This window comes from Nomascus leucogenys, chromosome 7b (genome assembly GCF_006542625.1).
Source record: "Nomascus leucogenys isolate Asia chromosome 7b, Asia_NLE_v1, whole genome shotgun sequence".
NCBI classification, from domain to species: Eukaryota; Metazoa; Chordata; class Mammalia; order Primates; family Hylobatidae; genus Nomascus; species Nomascus leucogenys.
This window is the reverse complement of record NC_044387.1, coordinates 31,240,014-31,261,142: the sequence shown is the minus strand read 5'-3', so window position 1 is coordinate 31,261,142 and position 21,129 is coordinate 31,240,014.

Here is a 21,129-nt window from a genome sequence, read left to right as displayed (position 1 = left end):
TATTATTTTAAGAATTTAAAAATAATCTTTGTTTTGTGATAGTTTTTAACCCCAATGGTTTATAAAGAAACATGGTTTTTGATGTAGAATGTTTTGATTATTTTATTATTTTTGTTTTTGTTTCTTACTATTTTCCAAAACAGCTCATTTCCCTTTTCTTCTGCTGTGTTAAATACCATGATTGACTTTAGTCTGCAACAGACCTAAGCTCTTTCTATCCAAGACTGTTTAATAATCTTTGTATTAGCTCTACTCTTTCATGCCCAGAATATGTCTATTAAATGTATATTTAAATGTGTTTATTTAAAGAGTGAATAAATAATAAAATGAGTAGATGACAAATCATCAATTGAATAACATAATGTTGCACATTATGGTTTAGATTTTTGTAGAATAATAATCCTTTAAGTATTAAAATGGTAAGAGAAAGCTGAGCTACTTTAATTTCTACTAGTTCTCCTAGAATATTTTTAAAATATGGTATTTATCTAATACTGCTCTTAAAGATTTCAGCACAATATCATTAGAGAAAAAAAACACTGCAGAAACAGTCACCGACTACAAAGAATCATAATAAAAATATTTGCATTCCAAAAAGTCTGGAGTAACACTTTTGAAAATATCACATCTTCAGTGTAGTGTGTATATTCTTTTCATGTTTCTTCATAACACTTTACTTCAGCTTGGAATGCAACTGGTTGCTTTTCATTATGCTTTTGAGGGGGAAAAAAGGGTATTATCTCTGATTTTTACCTTGTGTTTAAATCTTTTATTTGTCAATCATGACAGTTGCTCCCTCCCCTGGCTTGGGAGTATTTCAAGTAGGTTATAAATAATGCTTGTTTAATTGGAAATTCCTGTTTAGCAATGGACTCATTTCTGGCTCATTCTGAATTTCTTAAAATGTGTACAGTCACTAAAGCATTCCAGAGGCATTTTGACACACAGATTTCATTGTGACATAGGAAGGGATATTACTAATTTTCTTTTAGGTTTCAATTCTCTGAAACTTGTTATGGTATCAAGTTATATTTTTTTTAAAAAGTTACATAAAATGCATATATAGTCAATATATCTCAAACATTTATTTCACAAATTAAGGAAGCAGCAGGATGCAGAGCTAGCTCAAAAGAGGATACAAAAAATTAAAGTATATATGGACAATGAAAGAACAAAGCTGAAATAAGACATCTAAAGTAGATTCAAAATCAGTTAATGCCCTATAGTGCAACAAACCCAAAACCTTTGAGTTTTTGTTTTTGTTTTACTACTAAATAGAAAAGTTCTGTATCTCTACTTGTCAATATTTATTTGCCACTTATCAATCTTTTACAAGTTAAAATTCAACTTTATATAATATAAGAAGTGATCCTATTCTTTGTGTTTTCTTTTTTTTTGAGATGGAGTCTCACTCTGTCACCCAGGCTGGAGTGCAGTAGCGCAATCTCGGCTCACTGCAACCTCTGCCTCCTGGGTTCAAGCGTTTCTTCTGCCTCAGCCTCCCAAGTAGCTGAGATTACAGGCAACTGCCACAACACCTGGTTAATTTTTGCATTTTTAGTAGAGACAGGGTTTCACCATGTAGGCCAGGCTGATCTCGAACTCCTAACCTCAAGTGATCCACCTGCCTCAGCCTCCCAAACTGCTGAGATTACAGGCATGAGCCCAGCGAAGTGATCCTATTCTCATTGTTGACATAAGAGGTATTTAATATTTTATTCGAAATTTTAAATATAAGAAACAAACCCACCTGATTAAAGTGCTAAGATTCTTTATAAAATCTCTATCTATCTAGTAAGTATTTTCAAAGGGCTTGTTAGGATCCATTATCTGTCAATAGGATAAAATATTAATGTGGCAGAGTATTTGGCTAATTTTAATTTTGCTTTGTTTTAAAATCATGAAATATATTTATATACTGTAATATATATTACAGTATATAAGAAACCAAAAACCAATGTATTTAATACAATCCAACTCAAGGAAAAGAAATGCTAATATCATTAAAGTTTCTTGTATATTTCTTTTCAACCACAACCACTCTCATCTTCAGGTAATTGTTAACATGAATTTGTGTTTATAATTCCTTTTTTTGTAGTCCTAATGAAGCATCAGATTATAAACATATATTTAATGTATATTTGAAGATATTATAAACGGTATACTGTACATATTGTGATATTTTAAATTCAAATTTATTTTTTCAGATTCATTCATATTGGGCTATTTGGCTATTGTTTCTTCTTTTCCATTTGATTTCTTACTGGTTGTTAGCTATAACAAAAATTGATGCCATAAACATTTTTGTACCTATCTCCTAGAACAGTTCCCAGTATAAAAAGACTTACACATTCTAGAAGATGCATAGGGTCAAAGGTTTTATGCATCTTGAATGCAATTAGACAATTCCCAGTTGTTTTTAAGGGGTTATACTAATTTATACACCCAACAACAAAGTATGTTGCTCCATATTCTCTGCAAGATTAGGTATTATCAGACTGTTTGAACTTGCCTATTTGCTGGATAAAGAATCATACCTGTTTTGAAATCTTTGTTTCTCTTATACAGAAGGTGTACATATTTTTATGTGTTTGTTTTCATTCTTGCTTCACCTTTGTTGAATAGTTGTTTTGGTCTTTTCTTCATTTGTATATTTTTATCCTATCCCCTTAGTTATTGAATGGTAAGAGTTCTGGATATATGCAGTTACTGCTTCTTTCTTGTTGGTTATATATGGCTTGTCTTTTCACTGTTAATAATATCACTTGATAATCAGAAACTGTTTTTGAACTTTTACCTTGAAAGCAATTTCAAGCTTACAGAAAAGTTACAAGGATAGTACAATGAAATTGTTTATTCTTTATCTAGTTTTTCTTTAGTGCTGTCTGCATAGATATATGTTATTATTAGTATTATTATCATTGTGAAAACATTTATAGATACAAAGGTTGTATAATACGTAACTCCATGGGGTCCCGCTTACATAGACCACAGCAGAAAGAGTGCCTTCTCCAGATGTGAGGCATGGCGTGACTGAATATGTTATATTTCTTTTCCATGGAGATTCTTGTTTAGATTAGTATTGTCTTATTCTGGTACAACAGGAAAACTAATGATGTAATGCAATGTTAGCCTCAAACCTAATGAGGCAGCCTCATTCTTACTGAAACAAAATGAGCTAAAGATAAGCAGCACGATTGTTGTACAATTGCAGACTGCTATGGAGAATTCAAATCGAAATCTTCAGTTTCTTATTAAGAAAAAAATAGCAAACATATAAAAATTACACAAACAAAAATAGAATATGTGTTAAAATTAACCGTTGTTTATATAGGTGGTAAACTCTTTAGAAAAGGCTATCTATCCCTAGTGATGAACGTTCATCGTGGAAATAGATCCTATTAGAGGAAACCAGTACTTGTTAAGTAGGGTTATAGGCTGGCCACACAGAGAATTCCTAACTGTAGACAGGAGAACCATCTCAGGCTACAGAGGTTATGCAGTCTCCAACTCACGGAAGTGGGCCAAAGTTAGGGAGAGTCAAATCCTAAATGTCATTACATCAATTTTCACATCACTCTTAAATCAGAAGTGACACCCTAAATTTTAGTAAAATCTGCTCCTCATTTTAGATGTCTGCAAATAATTAAACCTTATTCCAACCCCCACCGCCCCCACCGCCAAAGTTTATACGTTGGTAACAGAAAAACATTAACAGGAGATTACCAAGGAGAAGGTGAGCCCTGTAATTATAGAGTCTGAGGCTTAGAGGTGAGTGACTCCTAAACAAGTAGATGGTTTCTCCTCCTTGTCAGGCTCTGAAGTTCTCGCTATATCTTAGTAGGGAGGGTGACAATTTCCTTACACTTCACGGGAAGATAAAGATGCATTATACTCTTCTGAAAGGTCATCAGAGCTGTTAATTCTTTATTGCGTCAGAGAAAATCAATTGAAATGTAAGTGGTTATAAGGAGAGAAGAGCCTTGGGGAAAACTTGGAATTAATTTCACCCTTTCTTACCTTGTTGCTATCACAAATAGATCCTGCTTCTTGCTGTGACAAGAAAGAATGGTCTACCTTGTAGCTACTTACCTATTATGAAACAGTTAAAGGGGAGGCTGAAACATCACTCACAATGGATTGTTAAAAAGATTGAAGCACAAATAGGGCAGCCTGGATAAAGATTACTTTTATGCTCCTCAGTCTAATATTTTATTTTTGTATTTAAATGCGCATAGGAAATGGAGTATTTAATTGAAAACTTTATTTTTTAAAAATTAAAGATTTGTCATTATAAGATTTGCTTCAAAAAACCTTGAACTATTTTGTTTTTATAGCTCATTTTTGATAATACCACACATCTCCTACAAACAGAAAAACCAAAGCCTCCACAGAAATACCTTTTTGAAACCCAGTAAGTTATGGTAGAAAATATTTTTAACGTTAAATTAATGAAATTCTAGAGAAACTTGCATTGATTGATTTAATGTTATTGGTAGTTTTCTACTATTCATAGGAACTTAATTACTATATTTATAATTTACATATGGTCAGTGATTTGATGAATAATATATAAATCAAATAAAAGAATAGGATTGTTGTGGAAATAAAAAATAATTTTGTCGTTCTTTAAACACTTTTAAATATAGATCATGTTTGCTTAAGCTAGTACTCTTAGCACAGACAGGAGATCATCACCCTGAGTAGTTGAATGCAATTATGTCGCCAACTGGTGAAATATATAAATCCCTAAATTGTACTATTTATTATCTGAACCACACAGAGTTGGGAAAAGTTGATTTTTCAAAGCATTGGTATACAAGGACTGGTTACTAATTGAATATAAGGTTGACTTTTAAAATTAGTACAAGTCCTCTACAGCAAGGCTCAGGAAGAGACTCATTGGTTTCACAGGTATATTTCTTTCATTGCAACATTCGGAGGCACTTCAAGTTGCCAGAGCATTCTCAAACTGTTTTCTTTTTTGGGTACACAGTGTGTTTCTCCCTCTGTTTAGTTCCCTATCCCTAACCTTCCCTTGGCATTTCAATAATTTCAGGCTTTAATGGGCGTCGGTTTAAAATGTGGGCATTATCTGAAATGAGACAGTAAAGTACTAAGGCTTTGTATTGAAAAGAGAAAAGATTCTTCCAACCCATGAGCATGGAATGTTCTTCCATTTGTTTGTATCCTCTTTTATTTCATTGAGCAGTTGTTTGTAGTTCTCCTTGAAGAGGTCCTTCACATCCCTTGTAAGTTGGATTCCTAGGTATTTTATTCTCTTTGAAGCAGTTGTGAATGGGAGTTCACTCATGATTTGGCTCTCTATTTGTCTGTGATTGGTGTACAAGAATGCTTATGATTTTTGTACATTGATTTTGTATCCTGAGACTTTGCTGAAGTTGCTAATCAGCTTAAGGAGATTTGGGGCTGAGACAATGGGGTTTTCTAGATATACAAGCATGTCATCTGCAAACAGGGACAGTTTGACTTCCTCTTTTCCTAATTGAATACCCTTTATTTCCTTCTCCTGCCTGATTGCCCTGGCCAGAACTTCCAGCACTATGTTGAATAGGAGTGGTGAGAGAGGGCATCCCTGTCTTGTGCCAGTTTTTGAAAATGGCCATACTGCCCAAGGTAATTTATAGATTCAATGCCATCCCCATCAAGCTACCAATGACTTTCTTCACAGAATTGGAAAAAACTACTTGAAAGTTCATATGGAACCAAAAAAGAGCCCGCATCGCCAAGTCAATACTAAGCCAAAAGAACAAAGCAGGAGGCATCACGCTATCTGACTTCAAACTATACTACAAGGCTACAGTAACCAAAACAGCATGGTACTGGTACCACAACAGAGACATAGATCAGTGGAACAGAACAGAGCCCTCAGAAATAATGCCGCATATCTACAACTATCTGATCTTTGACAAACCTGACAAAAACAAGAAATGAGGAAAGGATTCCCTATTTAATAAATGGTGCTGGGAAAACTGGCTAGCCATATGTAGAAAGCTGAAACTGGATCCCTTCCTTACACCTTATACAAAAATTAATTCAAGATGGGTTAAAGACTTACATGTTAGACATAAAACCATAAAAACCCTAGAAGAAAACCTAGGCAATACCATTCAGGACACAGGCGTGGGCAAGGACTTCATGTCTAAAACACCAAAAGCAATGGCAACAAAAGCCAAAATTGACAAATGGGATCTAATTAAACTAAAGAGTTTCTGCACAGCAAAAGAAACTACCATCAGAGTGAACAGGCAACCTACAGAATGGGAGAAAATTTTTGTAACCTACTCATCTGACAAAGGGCTAATATCCAGAATCTACAATGAACTCAAACAAATTTACAAGAAAAAAACAACCCCATCAAAAAGTGGGCAAAGGACATGAACAGATACTTCTCAAAAGAAGACATTTATGCAGCCAAAAAACACATGAAAAAATGCTCATCATCACTGGCCATCAGAGAAATGCAAATCAAAACCACAATGAGATACCATCTCACACCAGTTAGAATGGCCATCACTAAAAAGTCAGGAAACAACAGGTGCTGGAGAGGATGTGGAGAAATAGGAACACTTTTACACTGTTGGTGGGACTGTAAACTAGTTCAACCATTGTGGAAGTCAGTGTGGCGATTCCTCAGGGATCTAGAACTAGAAATACCATTTGACCCAGCCATCCCATTACTGGATATATACCCAAAGGGCTATAAGTCATGCTGCTATAAAGACACATGCACACGTATGTTTATTGCGGCACTATTCACAATAGCAAAGACTTGGAACCAACCCAAATGTCCAACAACGATAGACTGGATTAAGAAAATGTGGCACATATACACCATGGAATACTATGCAGCCATAAAAAATGATGAGTTCATGTCCTTTGTAGGGACATGGATGAAACTGGAAATCATCATTCTCAGTAAACTATCCCAAGGACAAAAAACCAAACACCGCATGTTCTCACTCATAGGTGGGAATTGAACAATGAGAACTCAGGGACACAGGAAGGGGAACTTCACACTCCGGGGACTGTTGTGGGGTGGGGGGAGGTGGGAGGGACAGCATTAGAAGATATACCTAATGCTAAATGAGGAGTTAATGGGTGCAGCAAAACAACAAGGCACATGGATACATATGTAACAAACCTGCACATTGTGCACATGTACCCTAAAACCTAAAGTATAATAAAGATAAAAAAGAAAAAAGAAGAGCTCAAGTTACTGTATTCTGTATAGCTCCTTGATGCATTAGAGAAAGAATTTTCTGAATTCACTAAATAGACTGAACACATATAATCTGAGACAGATTATTGTCTAAATTTCCAACCACTATGTTGAATTTAAGGGTGTCAATTGGATCATAAGTTAAAGAAATTTAAAATTTCAGTTGAGCATCTTCAAGTCAGAATCATAATGTACAAGCAAAGGTTACATAGTGTGCCAAGGTTACTTAGTGATTATCGATGTGCGTTGTTTGTTTTTATATTGCAACGAGGTATGCATAAGGCTGGCTAATAATCTCACGTCTGCACAGCCTGTCTGAAAACTTGAAAGACTGTGTAGTTTTGTATCATTAATTGAAATTAGATTTGTGTGCATGCATATACACTTAATTTACATACTGTACGATGTTAACCACCTTAACATTTGAGAATTTTCTAAACTTGGTATTAAATAACAGGGTTTGTGGTACTTACTTGATCTTAACTACAATTACAGTTTGAACATTTTTTTCCACTTTTGTGCAAGCCTTTTTTAAAATGAAAATCAAATTTTACAGAACCTTTTTATTTTTGAAAAAAATATAGAGCTCATCTGTCTCTGCTAAAGAAGGGTAAAAATTTTGGTGGAAACATTAGCAGTTGAACAGCACATCTTTAGGATCCAAACTAGCTGGAAAAGAGTTTAAAGTAAATGATTTGTTTCATTTTAGCACCATACCTGTGTATCATGGAAGTGCTATTTTTTATTTTTCTCTGAAAAATAAGTCTTTGGATTGTCTTAACTACCCCTAGAGAGATGTTTTCCCGTAGTATAGGTAACACCAAGAAAATAGAACACTTATAGGTCATATACTATTATTCCTGGAGACAAGGATCTCTCCAATAGAATAGAAATCTTTTGCCAAGTTTACCCTATGCTTAAAGATTATGGTACTGTGTATTAGGGTTCTTCAGATAAAAAGAGCCAATAGGAGATTATATATGTACATATATAATCGTTTGACTTTAAAAAGTCAAACATATTCAATTATATACATATATAATTATGTATATATTTTATTGGTTCTTTTGATCTTAGCTACAATTAATATACACTTTGTATTCAAAAATCCTGAAATCTGACATTTTTGAAAAACCAGTATGTGATGGTTAGTTTTATAGGTCAACTTGACTGAGTCATATGGTACTGTCTCATTTTATACGTATAAAATGAGATTTATTATAAGGAATTGGCTTATTTGATTATGGAGGCAGAGAAGTCCCATGATCTGCCACCTGAGAGCTGGTAACCCAGGAAAGCCATGGGATAGAGGGAAGTGGTGGTGTAGTTCCAGCCTGAGTTCTAAGGCCTGAGAGACAGTAGCAGCAATGGTGTAAGTCCCAGTCTGGGGTCAAGGAAAGACCAACGTACCAGTTTAGCAATCAGAGAGAAAAAGGGAATCCTCCCTTCCTTGGCCGTTTTGTTCTATTCAGGCACTGAAGGACCGGATGATGCCTACCCACATTGGAGAAGAGGACAATCTGCTCTACTCAGTCTACCTATTAACATCCTGAAAGACACATCCAAATATAATGTTTATATGTAAATGTGTGGGTACCCTATTACTCAGTCAAGTTGACCCATAAAACTAACAATTACATGCTGGTTTTTCAAAAATGTCAGACTTCAGGGTTTTCAGATACAAAATATTTCCTATTCCTATATTATTTTATGACACATTTCATTGTTTGAAATATTTGATTTGTGTCCAACTCAATCATAGGTTTACAGCAATGAATACATAATGTTTCTCTTGTTTACATGCTCTATCTACTTTTATTTAATTCATTATTTCCTAGAAAGTTACGTGTGAGTTAAATTTGTTAAAATGAAGTACAGTAGTGTGAATCTGAGAGGTAGTATCTCATAGAGGTTACAAGTGTGGCTCCGCTAGAAGGTAAATATCTACATTTGAATCTCAGCTTTAGTACTAAGCTCTGTGCTCTTGTATAAGCCAGTATGCCCTCTAGTCTTCGTTATCCTCATCTGCACAGTAGAGATAATAATGATATTTATTTCATAAGATTGTTTCAGGGAATAACTGAAGCAATCTCTGATCAGCACTGAGCATGTTGAATGTCAACATACATAGGTAAACAGACTTACCAAATGTAATTTTATAAGCCTTTAATTTTCGTCTGTTATTTAGCCATTCTTTGAATTTTGTTAAGGTTTCATTAGCACTGGTTGTTAATCAGTGGTGTTCATCAGAATTACCTGGATAACTTTTCCCCCCTAAAATTCACATGCCTTAACGAATCAGAATCACTGAAGAATGGGACATAGATATTTGTGTTTTGAAAAAGTTACTCATTGTTCTTATAGGCACCAACTGGAAAAGAGTTCAGTATAAACGATGAGTTTTATTGTAATGCTATATCCCCAAATTTCATGGAGTGCCATTTTTATTCTTCTCTAAAAATGAGACTTCTGATTCTCCTAACCACCTCTAGGTATTTCTTTTTTGGCAGCAGAGATAGTGCCTAGAAAATTGAACACTTGTAAGTCATTTATAGTGTATTCATTTAGACTTAATTTATAGCTGAAATCTTTCAAAGTATTTTTACCATTTCTGAGTAGATCACACAATGAGCTATTTCTGATTTGTTTAGGTATGATATAATGCAACATTTAAAAATACAGCTAAACAGGCAATAGCCAATACTTAATCTTCATTATTTCTACTTACAGATGGGTTTTTATCAACATGAACTTATTTCACATATGGGTTTCACTTAGGGAAAAATGTCAGGGGCCCAGATGAAGAGATAGAGAGAAAACAGGTGACTGCCAGAACAATGAGTGGTTTTTGAAGTGGGTACATCTGAAGTCAAGGATATGCTTCGTTAATATATTTGACTCTAAATAGACAAATATTTTAAAGTACATTTTTAAAAATTCAGTGTATTCTTTGAGGGCAGGCTCATTTTTTAGTCTAACTTATTCTCTACTCTGAGGTTTAACTTAGACTGTAATGTAATTTCATTTTTAAATTTCAGTAATCCCTAGATGACATAGAATAGAAAACAAAACCTAGAATATCCACATTTAATAAAATAAAATGAAATAGTCCATTTTAATATTTAGACGACGTTACTTTTTAATTTAAATTTATTTTGAAGTATCTCAATCATTCAGGAAAATATAGAGAATATGGCCTCTAGAGTTCTGCATTTTGGAAGACTTCGCCTTCTAACTTTCCTAGACCCAGATGGAAGGAATAGTTCACCAGGAAGCCAGGGCTTCCCTGAGCATGCTATGGGAGAGAAGAAGCAGGACTGTGCTATTCAGTAACAAATGACTGTTGAGCCCTTTTGTCTCTTCTGGATAATGTCTTGATTTCATTTTCAGTCTATATCCTATAACTCTAGGAATTCCTTTCAATTTAACGTTATGTTTATAGTTCACATGACAATGTAGTTTGAGTTCCCTACATTGTTACGGGTTCTACTTTGGCTGAAAAATCCCTATCACGAGTGATATGGTTTGGCTGTGTCCCCACCCAAATCTCATCTTGAACTGTAGTTCTCATAATCCCTGCGTGTCATGGGAGGGACCCGGAAGGAGGTAACTGAATCATGGGAGCATTACCCCCATGTGGCTGTTCTCTTGATAGTGAGTTCTCACAAGACTTGATGGTTTCATAATGGGCTTTTCCCCTTTTGCTTGGCACTTCTTCTTGCTGCTGCCATGTGAAAAAGGACATGTTTGCATCCCTTTCTGCCATGCTTATAAGTTTCCTGAGGCCTCCCCAGCCATACTGAACTGAGTCAATTAAATCTCTTTCCTTTATAAATTACCCAGTCACAGGAATATCTATTAGCAGCATGAGAACAGACTAATACAACCAAGAACTTGCCTTTTCTTTTTCCTATTATTTTATCTCCAAATCCTAGCAAAGTACCTAGCACCTAGTAGGCACAATAGAAATATTAATTAAATAAAAGAATATGATAAATCTGAACTGAATATTCTCCTTTATCAGCAAAATATACATTGCATATCTCGTGAACTTACCCAAGGGTATGCTGACTTCCACCACCACACTAATCATATAAAAATAATTTTCTGGGGACCAATTAAAATTTCTGTCATTTTTCTATTCTAAGAACCTCAGTGGGAAGGAAGAGTGTAGATCTGGCTTTCCTCTTTAACCTTTTGCATCTTTATATAAAAATTTTATTTAGCTAATGAAAAGTATACAATAAGTATTCATTGTGATCAAAACAAGGTACTTTGCATATTATCCAAATTAGGTCTCTACAACATTTTAAGGTAGGAATTTAAAGGTATATTTTTAAGATGAGTAAAGGGTAAAGCTCAGAAAGTTTAAGTTCTCCAAATGCTACCTGTTAGGTGAAGGAGCTAAGACCAGGAACTAGGAAGAAATGACTGTACAGCACATTGAATTCCCAAGATGTCATATCTCTTTGAAAGGTATTCCTTTGACCAATGGTCATCAAGCAGATATAGTCGTTAACTCATTTGCTGAGGTGTTTCTGTTTCTGAGAAGTCTTTAGTGGAGAACAGTGTAGTCCAGTTTACAATTCTGAAGTATGACTATACCTGGTCAAGTCTTAATAAGAATATTCTGGAATCAAAATCTATTCTAATCTATCTTCGGAATTCTTTCTAAAGTGTAATATTATTCGGAAAGTTCTTTTGCTGCTAAAATTTTCTTCCTATTATTTTTCTGTTTAAGCTTGTTGCTTGGTATTCTGTTCTCAGTAGAAATTTCCTAATTTTGCAATTCTGTATTTACATAATCTACTATTTGGATGACAGTTTCAGTTAGTCATAACTGGCTAATATACTTCCAAGCCCATATTTTACACAGAAATAAAATAGTCATGGAAAAAAAATTCTATGTCGACATTTTCTCTAAATTATGTAATTTATGGTTTCTCTAAATTATGTAAATCATAGTAATGATTGAGCAGAACAATTGCACTTCATTTTCAAAATAAACAAATGGTTGTTCAGCTAAATATGTGAAATGTCACATATATATTTCAACTAACCAAAGTTGAAATACAGTCAGTAAGGCCATTAGTTACTTGTTCAATTCATACATTCGAATTTAAATAGTCATGATAAAAGAAAAATCGTTATTTTAAATTTGTGCAAAGAGAGTTGGGGTCAAATACCATTTTAAGTCCAATTTTTACCCTGAAATCTCTTATTCTCCTGCAAACTTTGATTTCTAGGTGTATTTTTACAATTTAATACATCTAATACATCTGTTTGCCAACTTAGTTTTCTTGCTTTTCTGTGTGAAACTGATATAGTTTGATGTATGAGTGTTTCAAAAAAGACTACAGTATTATTTCTCTGGGATTAGATTTAACTTTAATCTTTTTGTTTTTGTCTTGGACATGATTTTTATAAAATGCCTAAAAATCACCCAATTAATATTTCATCACAAAAATTAAGATACAAAAAAATACATTTAAATCTGTACGTTTTACATGATATATATGTTCATTTCTCTGAATTCTCATTCTTGGATTGATACGTGATTTCCTTAAAATGTGACCCTTTGGATGGGCGTCTGTGGTGCTGCCCATTGTGGCTGGAGAAAGGCCACTGACAATGATCTGAGTTTATTGTATTGTTTGAGGATATTAAATTCTGTAAGGAGAGGGAAAACAAGGTGTGGGACACTTATAAGAAATATTAAACATGGATAGTAAGTAGCTTATGAATTATAGTAAAAATGTATAAGAAGTAATAAATATACATAATTTAAAAAGTAGTAGCCTATAAAATAAGAGCAGAGTTGATGTGTTAAGGATAAAAAGTAAGTTAGTAATATGCAAAACACACCAAAAATAAATAGATTTAATAGAAAATATGACAGAACAAACACAAAGATGAATGGTGGACAGAAAGGAAGTGAAAGAACGACCCTGATTCTACCACTTCTGGGCTAAGAGCTTATCACCTCTAAATCAGCCACCCATTGGTGACAGCTAGTATGTTCCTATTCTGACCCCACATATGCTCTGTTGAGGAAATATAAACAAAATGCATGGCTGTTCAGCAGGTTAATGACAACAATCTGCTTCTGTAGCTTCATACCTGTCTGTGTGTCCTTCCAATACAGGAAGTGTATATCACTGGTTTGGAGAAATTTGTGTCTGTGGACCCCTTGCTCAAACCTCATCTCTGGTGCTTGTGACCACACATGTTACAGGGAAGGTTAATGAAGCAGAGAAAGAGGACATAGGAACTTTGTATAATCCCAGACCAAGGCAGTGTGGCCTTTTCACATTTGCATGTTACCCTAAGTCTGTTGCCTTATCCCATCTCTCTCTCATTCTTGTTGCTGTGTGATTAAATCAGTTTAATAAACTGTGTTATTTGAGCATTTTAATTGATTTTGTGAATACTTCTCTTTCCTAGCTTCTGGGATAGCTTACTTGGTATTATATTTGGAGTGTAGTATTGTTTCAGAGTAATTTTCCACATGACACTGACCTTGTTCACCTGTGTGGGAGAAAAGGTCTAGAGCTAATAGGGAGTCTAACGAAGTAAATCTTCAGGGTCTGTGGTTTGATGGGTCACTCCTGCTCAAATAGAAAGGATCACTATTGCTTATTACATCAGGTAATGTACCACTTCCAGAAAAGATCCAAGGAAAAATAAGCTTGAGATCCCACACGAATGCAATATAGCCATATAACTTGCTCCTTAGCTGTCACTTTTTTTGTTATTATCATTAATAGATGAAATTTATATATAATATACTATAATATTTCCTAATTATAACTGAGACCTACATTTGAAAAGTGATTTGAGATTTTATTATAAGGAAATTATATTTTTAGAACTTAAATCACCAAATAACAACCCAAACAATACAATATTTCCCACATCTTTTTTCCTCCTAAGAATTGGAAGAGTTGAGATTCTCTGCTTTTCAGTTTATGAATTCAAATTAAAATAACAGATATTTTAATAAATTTTTTGCATAAAGGTAGCTCTTAGTCATAAGTCTTTTTTTTTTTTGAGAGACATAAAAAGCAGAATAGGGAAATCACTTTGAACTCAAAATATTTAGTCCTCGCCTGAGATCAATGTTACTTTTTTTCTGAAGTGTAAAGAGAGCAAAATCTGTCATAATATGCTGTTGGTTTTTACTGGATTTGATTTTTAAAATTTTTTTAATTTTTTTTATGTTTTTGAGACCAAGTCTCACTCTTTCCCAGGCTGGAGTGCAGTGGGTCGATCTTGGCTCACTGCAACCTCTACCTCCTGGGTTCATGTGATTCTTTTGTTTCAGCAGTTGGGTTTACAGGAGTGCACCATCACACGTAGCTAATTTTTGTGTTTTTAGTAGAGACAGGGTTTCACTATGTTGCCCAGCCTGGTCTCAAACTCCTGGGCTCAAGTGATACACCCTCCTCTACCTCTTGGAATTACAGGCATGAGCCACAGTGCTTGGCAGATTTGATTTTAAATGCATCTGGGCTCCAGGGTGGTGTAAACTGCACTTCATCATAGTTCCTACCACTCACTATACATTCTCACTGCTTTGTCCAATGCTTGCTTGACTCCTGAAGACATCTGAGTCTGTGACTCTAGAATTTGAGGAATACTGAAAACTCAATGGGAGCACATAAGAAAACAGCAATGATAAATTAATGTGGGAACAGGTTTCACAAAAAAAAAGGTGAACTTGCAAATCATTCAGCAGATTGGATGGAGTTATACCCCTTTTCTCCTTATCTTAGGAGTTTTGAATGATCTTTATTAAGTCTATTTGTATAATGCAATAATATTATAAAATACATTTAGTTGATTTAATTTACTCATCATCTAGTTTTCCCTGTTTTGAAGTATTTTTATAAATATTTTTAAATGTTTCATATTGAATATCATGTGCTCAAAAATAAATAGACCTTCATTATTTATTAGATAAGCCCTTTGTTATATACAGTAGAAAAAATGCAGAGGAAAAATGTCTTAAAATTCTGTGGTGAGACTTTCGCTTCTGGGGAGAAGGAGTAGATGGAATTTTCCCCATTCCTCCAACTAAATACAACTAAAATCCCTGGAGTATATACCTATATGCATATAGGTATATACAGGTATAACAGATACATGCACACAAACATATGTAAACAATTACAAGAAAACTTTCACAGGTGGGGAGAAGACAGGAGACTGGACTAGCTGGGAATCTTGGGTCTGAAGGAAAAACACTGGTGGTGAGTTCCTTGAGTTTTCTTTTTGCCTCATATATTACAGAACCAGCAACTTAAACATGTGAATGGGCACAGACAAAAAGGCCCTAAACAAAGCCTTCTCTGTCTAGCCAAAGGACTGAGAAAGGGAAGTCTAGCAAGAAGACTTCCCTTTTATAAAATAACTATTTTTATAAAATAACCATTGATATGGTTTTGATTTGTGTCCCCACCCAAATCTCCTGTTGAGTTGTAATCCCCAGTGTTGGAGGTGGGGCTTGGTGGGAGGTGATTGGATCATGGAAGTGGAATTCTTATGAATGGTTTGGCACCATCCCCTTAGTGCTGTTCTTGTGATAGTGAGTTATCATGGATCAAGTTTAAAAGTGTGTGGCATTTCCTCACCCTCTCGGTCCTGTTCCTGTCCTATAAGATACCTGCTCCCACTTTGCCTTTTGCCAAGAGTAAAATCTCCCTGAAACCTCCCCAGAAGCAGCAGCCACCATGCTTCCTGTACAGCCTGTGGAGCTGTGAATTAATTAAACCTGTTTTCTTTATAAATTACCCCATCTCAGGTATTTCTTTATAGTAGTGCAAGAACAGACCAATACAAACATTCTACTCGAGCCGACACCACAGAAAACATAGAGACCCCATGGAAATGGGGAGAGTGGAGAGCCTCATTTTGCCAGGAGCCAAACCCTCTCCCCCTGACTTTCCACCAGGGTAGTGTCAAAGAAGACTGAGGCGAACTAGAAAACAGGAGATAACAGGACTCTCCACTTGTCCAGTGTCCTTGGAGACCACTTGGGAAGCCTGGACTTTCACCCTTGCCCCTCCTTAAGGGTGTGGTGTCAGAGGAGGCCTACTGGAGAGTAGGGATCTTCACCACTGCCTCGTGATAAAGACACCACCCCCATACTGTATTAGTGGAGGCAAAATGGGTTGCTCTCGAGAGACACTCCTGCCTCTCAGTCATCTGGTGTCAATGGAGGCCTCGTGGAGAAGCCAGAACCTCACTTCTGTCTATCAGTAATGAGGAACCCTTCTCCTGATCCTGTGTCAATGGAGGTTGAGTGACGGACCTGGACTTCTACCACCACCTGGCAGTCAGGAGGCTACCCACATTTCTATCCCTGCCAGCAACCCTGCTGGAGTAGTGTCAGAGGAGGCCAGATAAAACATAGCATTAAATAGGAGCCAGAGTCTTGCAACACAGAATATCCAGGTTTCAACGGAAAATCACTCATCATAATAAGAACTCAAAAAATGTCAACTTGAATGAAAAACAATTAGCATCAAGATGACAGAGATGGTAGAATTATCCAATGCAGACATTTCACTTAAAAGCATACACAGAACTGCACACAAAAATGTTCAAAATCATTAGGTATCCTTTGCAAAATCACTGGGCATCAGAGAAAAGAAAATTAAAGCTATAATGGAATATTGCTACATACCAATTATAATGGCTAAAATAAAAAGCAATGATGGTGAAAAATGCTGAGGAAGATACAGAAAAACTGAATCATTCATGCCTTGATGGTAGGAATGTAAAATGATACAGCTACATCCAAAAACTATTTGGCATTTTGTTAAAATAAAAAAAAAAAAACCTAAACATAACACCTTAGCAACTGTCCATCTGCACCTTTATTCCTGAGAAATCAGAGCTTATGTTCACAAAAAACCCTGTACATGAATGTTCGTAGCAGATATATTTGTAACAACCAAAAATTGGGAACAGTCCATCAATGGGTGATTAAGAATAATGTAGTATATCCAAATAGAATACTACTCAGCAATGAAACAGAATAAACCACTAATACACAAGTGTGTAGAGTTTTATGCTGAGTAAAAAAAAGCCAATCTCAAAAAGATCCTACCATATAATTTCATTTATATAACATTCTTGAGCTAACAAATTTAAATGGAGAACAGATCAGTCTTGCCAAGAAGTGGAGAAGGGGTAGAGAGGATGGGAAGCTTCAAGGTGGCTATAAAAATAACACAAAGATCCTTGTGATGGAAATGTTTTGTATTTTGACTGTATCAATGTCAATATCCTGGAGGTTGTAATTTGTACTATAGTTTTACAAGAGGTTACTATTAGGAAACACTGGGTATAGGGTACAGGGGAACTTTATTATTTCTTACAACTGCATATAAGTCTAGAATTATTTCAAAATAAAAAGTTAAAATAATCTATGATAAATACTATATGGCTACAGATTATCTTATTATACTTGTGCCTTTAATTAACATTCTTATTAAAAAGGAGCATGTTTTCATGTAATTCATAATTATATTCATAATTACCAACTAATTTGAGTAAGTAACTTTATTTTTCCTGGTCTAGGTTCCTATTATGAACAGTTCATAAAAAGAGGGAATACTCCCTAACTCATTTTATGAGGCCAGCATCATCCTGATACCAAAGCCTGGCAGAGACATAACAAAAAAAGAGAAATTTAGACCAATATCCCTAATGAACATCGATGCAAAAATCCTCATTAAAATACTGGCAAACTGAATCAAGCAGCACATCAAAAAGCTTATCCACCATGATCAAGTGGGCTTCATCCCTGGGATGCAAGGCTGGTTCAACATACACAAATCAATAAATGTAATCCAGCATATAAACAGAACTGAAGACAAAAACCACATGATTATCTCAATAGATGCAGGAAAGGCCTTTGACAAAATTCAACAGCCTTTCATGCTAAAATCTCTCAATAAATTAGGTATTGATGGGACGTATCAAAATAATAAGAGCTACCTGTGACAACCCCACAGCCAATATCATACTAAATGGGCAAAAACTGGAAGCACTCCCTTTGAAAACTGACACAAGATGGGTGCCCTCTCTCACCACTCCTATTCAACATAGTGTTGGAAGTTCTGGCCGGGGCAATCAGGCAAGAGAAAGAAATAAAGGGTATTCAATTAGGAAAAGAGGAAGTCAAATTGTCCCTGTTTGCAGATGACATGATGGTATATCTAGAAAACCCCATTGTCTCAGCCCAATATCTTCTTAAGCTGATAAGCAACTTCAGCAAAGTCTCAGGATACAAAACCAATGTGCAAAAATCACAAGCATTCTTATAAACCAATAACAGCCAAATCATGAGTGAACTCCCATTCACAATTGCTTGAAAGAGAATAAAATACCTAGGAATCCAATTTACAAGGGATGTGAAGGACCTCCTCAAGGAGAACTACAAACCACTGCTCAACGAAATAAAAGAGGATACAAACAAATGGAAGAACATTCCATGCTCATGGATAGGAAGAATCAATATCGTGAAAATGGCCATACTGCCCAAGGTAATTTATAGATTCAATGCCATCCCCATCAAGCTACCAATGGCTTTCTTCACAGAATTGGAAAAAACTAAAGTTCATATGGAACCAAAAAGGAGCCGGCATTGCCAAGGCAATCCTAAGCCAAAAGAATAAAGCTGGAGGCATCTTGATACTTGACATCAAACTATACTACAAGGCTACAGTAAACAAAACAGCATGGTACTGGTACCACAACAGAGATATAGACCAATGGAACAGAACAGAGCCCTCAGAAATAATACCACACATCTACAACCATCTGATATTTGACAAACCTGACAAAAACAAGAAATGGGGAAAGGATTCCCTTTTTAATAAATGGTGCTAGGAAAACTGGCTAGCCATATGTAGAAAGCTGAAACTGAATCCCTTCCTTATACCTTATACAAAAATTAATTCAAGATGGATTAAAGACTTACATGTTAGACCTAAAATCATAAAAACCCTAGAAGAAAACCTAGGCAATACCATTCAGGACATAGGCAAGGGCAAGGACTTCATGTCTAAAACACCAAAAGCAATGACAACAAAAGCCAAAATTGACAAATGGGATCTAATTAAACAAAGAGTTTCTGCACAGCAAAAGAAACTACCAACAGAGTGAACAGGCAACCTATAGAACGGGAGAAAATTTTTGCAATCTACTCATCTGACAAAGGGCTAATATCCAGAATCTACAAAACTCAAACAAATTTACAAGAAAAAAACAACCGCATCAAAAAGTGGGTGAAGGATATGAACAGACCCTTCTCAAAAGAAGACATTTATGCAGCCAACAGACACATGAAAAAAATGCTCATCATCACAGGCTATCAGAGAAATGCAAATCAAAACCACAATGAAATACTATCTCAGTTAGAATGGCGATCGTTAAAAATTCAGGAAACAACAGGTGCTGGAGAGGATGTGGTGAAATAGGAACACTTTTACACCATTGGTGGGACTATAAACTAGTTCAACCATTGTGGAAGATGGTGTGGTGATTCCTCAAGTATCTAGAACTAGAAATACCATTTGACCCAGCCATCCCATTACTTGGTGTATACCCAAAGGACTATAAATCATGCTGCTATAAAGACACATGCACAAATATGTTTATTGTGGCACTATTCACAATAGCAAAGACTTGGAACCAACCCAAATGTCCATCAATGATAGACTGGATTAAGAAAATGTGGTACATATACACCATGGAGTACTATGCAGCCATAAAAAGGATGAGTTCATGTCATTTGTAGGGACATGGATGAAACTGGAAACCATCATTCTCAGCAAACTATCGCAAGGACAAAAAACCAAACATCGCATGTTCTCACTCATAGGTGGGAACTGAACAATGAGAACACTTGGACACAAGAAGGAGAACATGGCACACCTGGGCCTGTCATGGGGTGGGGGTGGGGGGAGGGATAGCATTAGGAGATATACCTAATGTAAATGACGAGTTAATGGATGCAGCACACCAACATGGCATATGTATACATATGTAACAAACCTGCACGTTGTGCACACGTACTCTAGAACTTAAAGTATAACTAAAAAAGAAAAAAGAAAGGGACTAACACTTTAGGTTGAATACATAAGTTATATGCAGGCTGTAAGGTTACAGTACAGACTCCTTATTCTAAAACACTACATGTTTATAGGGAACTACTTAATAATGAGAGATTCTTGGTCTAGGAAATTGTCTTATCATAAACAGGGAGGCTCTGGGGCATAGTGGCTAGAATCAGACTGCACCTCCGTTATGCTAACTCAGAACAGTTCTAGTTAAGCTACAGAAATAGGAAAGGGGGCAAAAGCAGGGTACAAGGGAAAGTTAGTGAGCTGTTCAAGCCAGTGTAGTTAGCCTTCCTTCAAGTTCAAATATAATCATATAATGCTTTTACATTATGTATACAAGTCATGTAATGTCAAAATATTGACGCCAAAATGTTAAGAAATACAAGCAGAATATTAAGGTAACAAAATTACAGATTTTGCCTCAATTCTCTCAATCGGGGGGGAAAGTTGGCCAAACATAATAAATAGTAGAAGGGATCTGAATATACAATTAATAAGGTTGGGAATATATATCATATATATGCAAAGGAAGAATATGACAATACAACTTATTTCAAATGAACTCACATGTTAGGCTATGGACACAAATTGAATCTCAACAAAATTTGGTGAGAGAAAAATAACATTAAAATAGAATGGGCTGGGTACTAATCCAAAAAAAAGAAAAAAAGAGAGATGAATTGTAGTACTGCACTAGCTACATAGCATTATTGAAAGGAGGAACACTGAACTCAGGAGAAATAAAAGTGT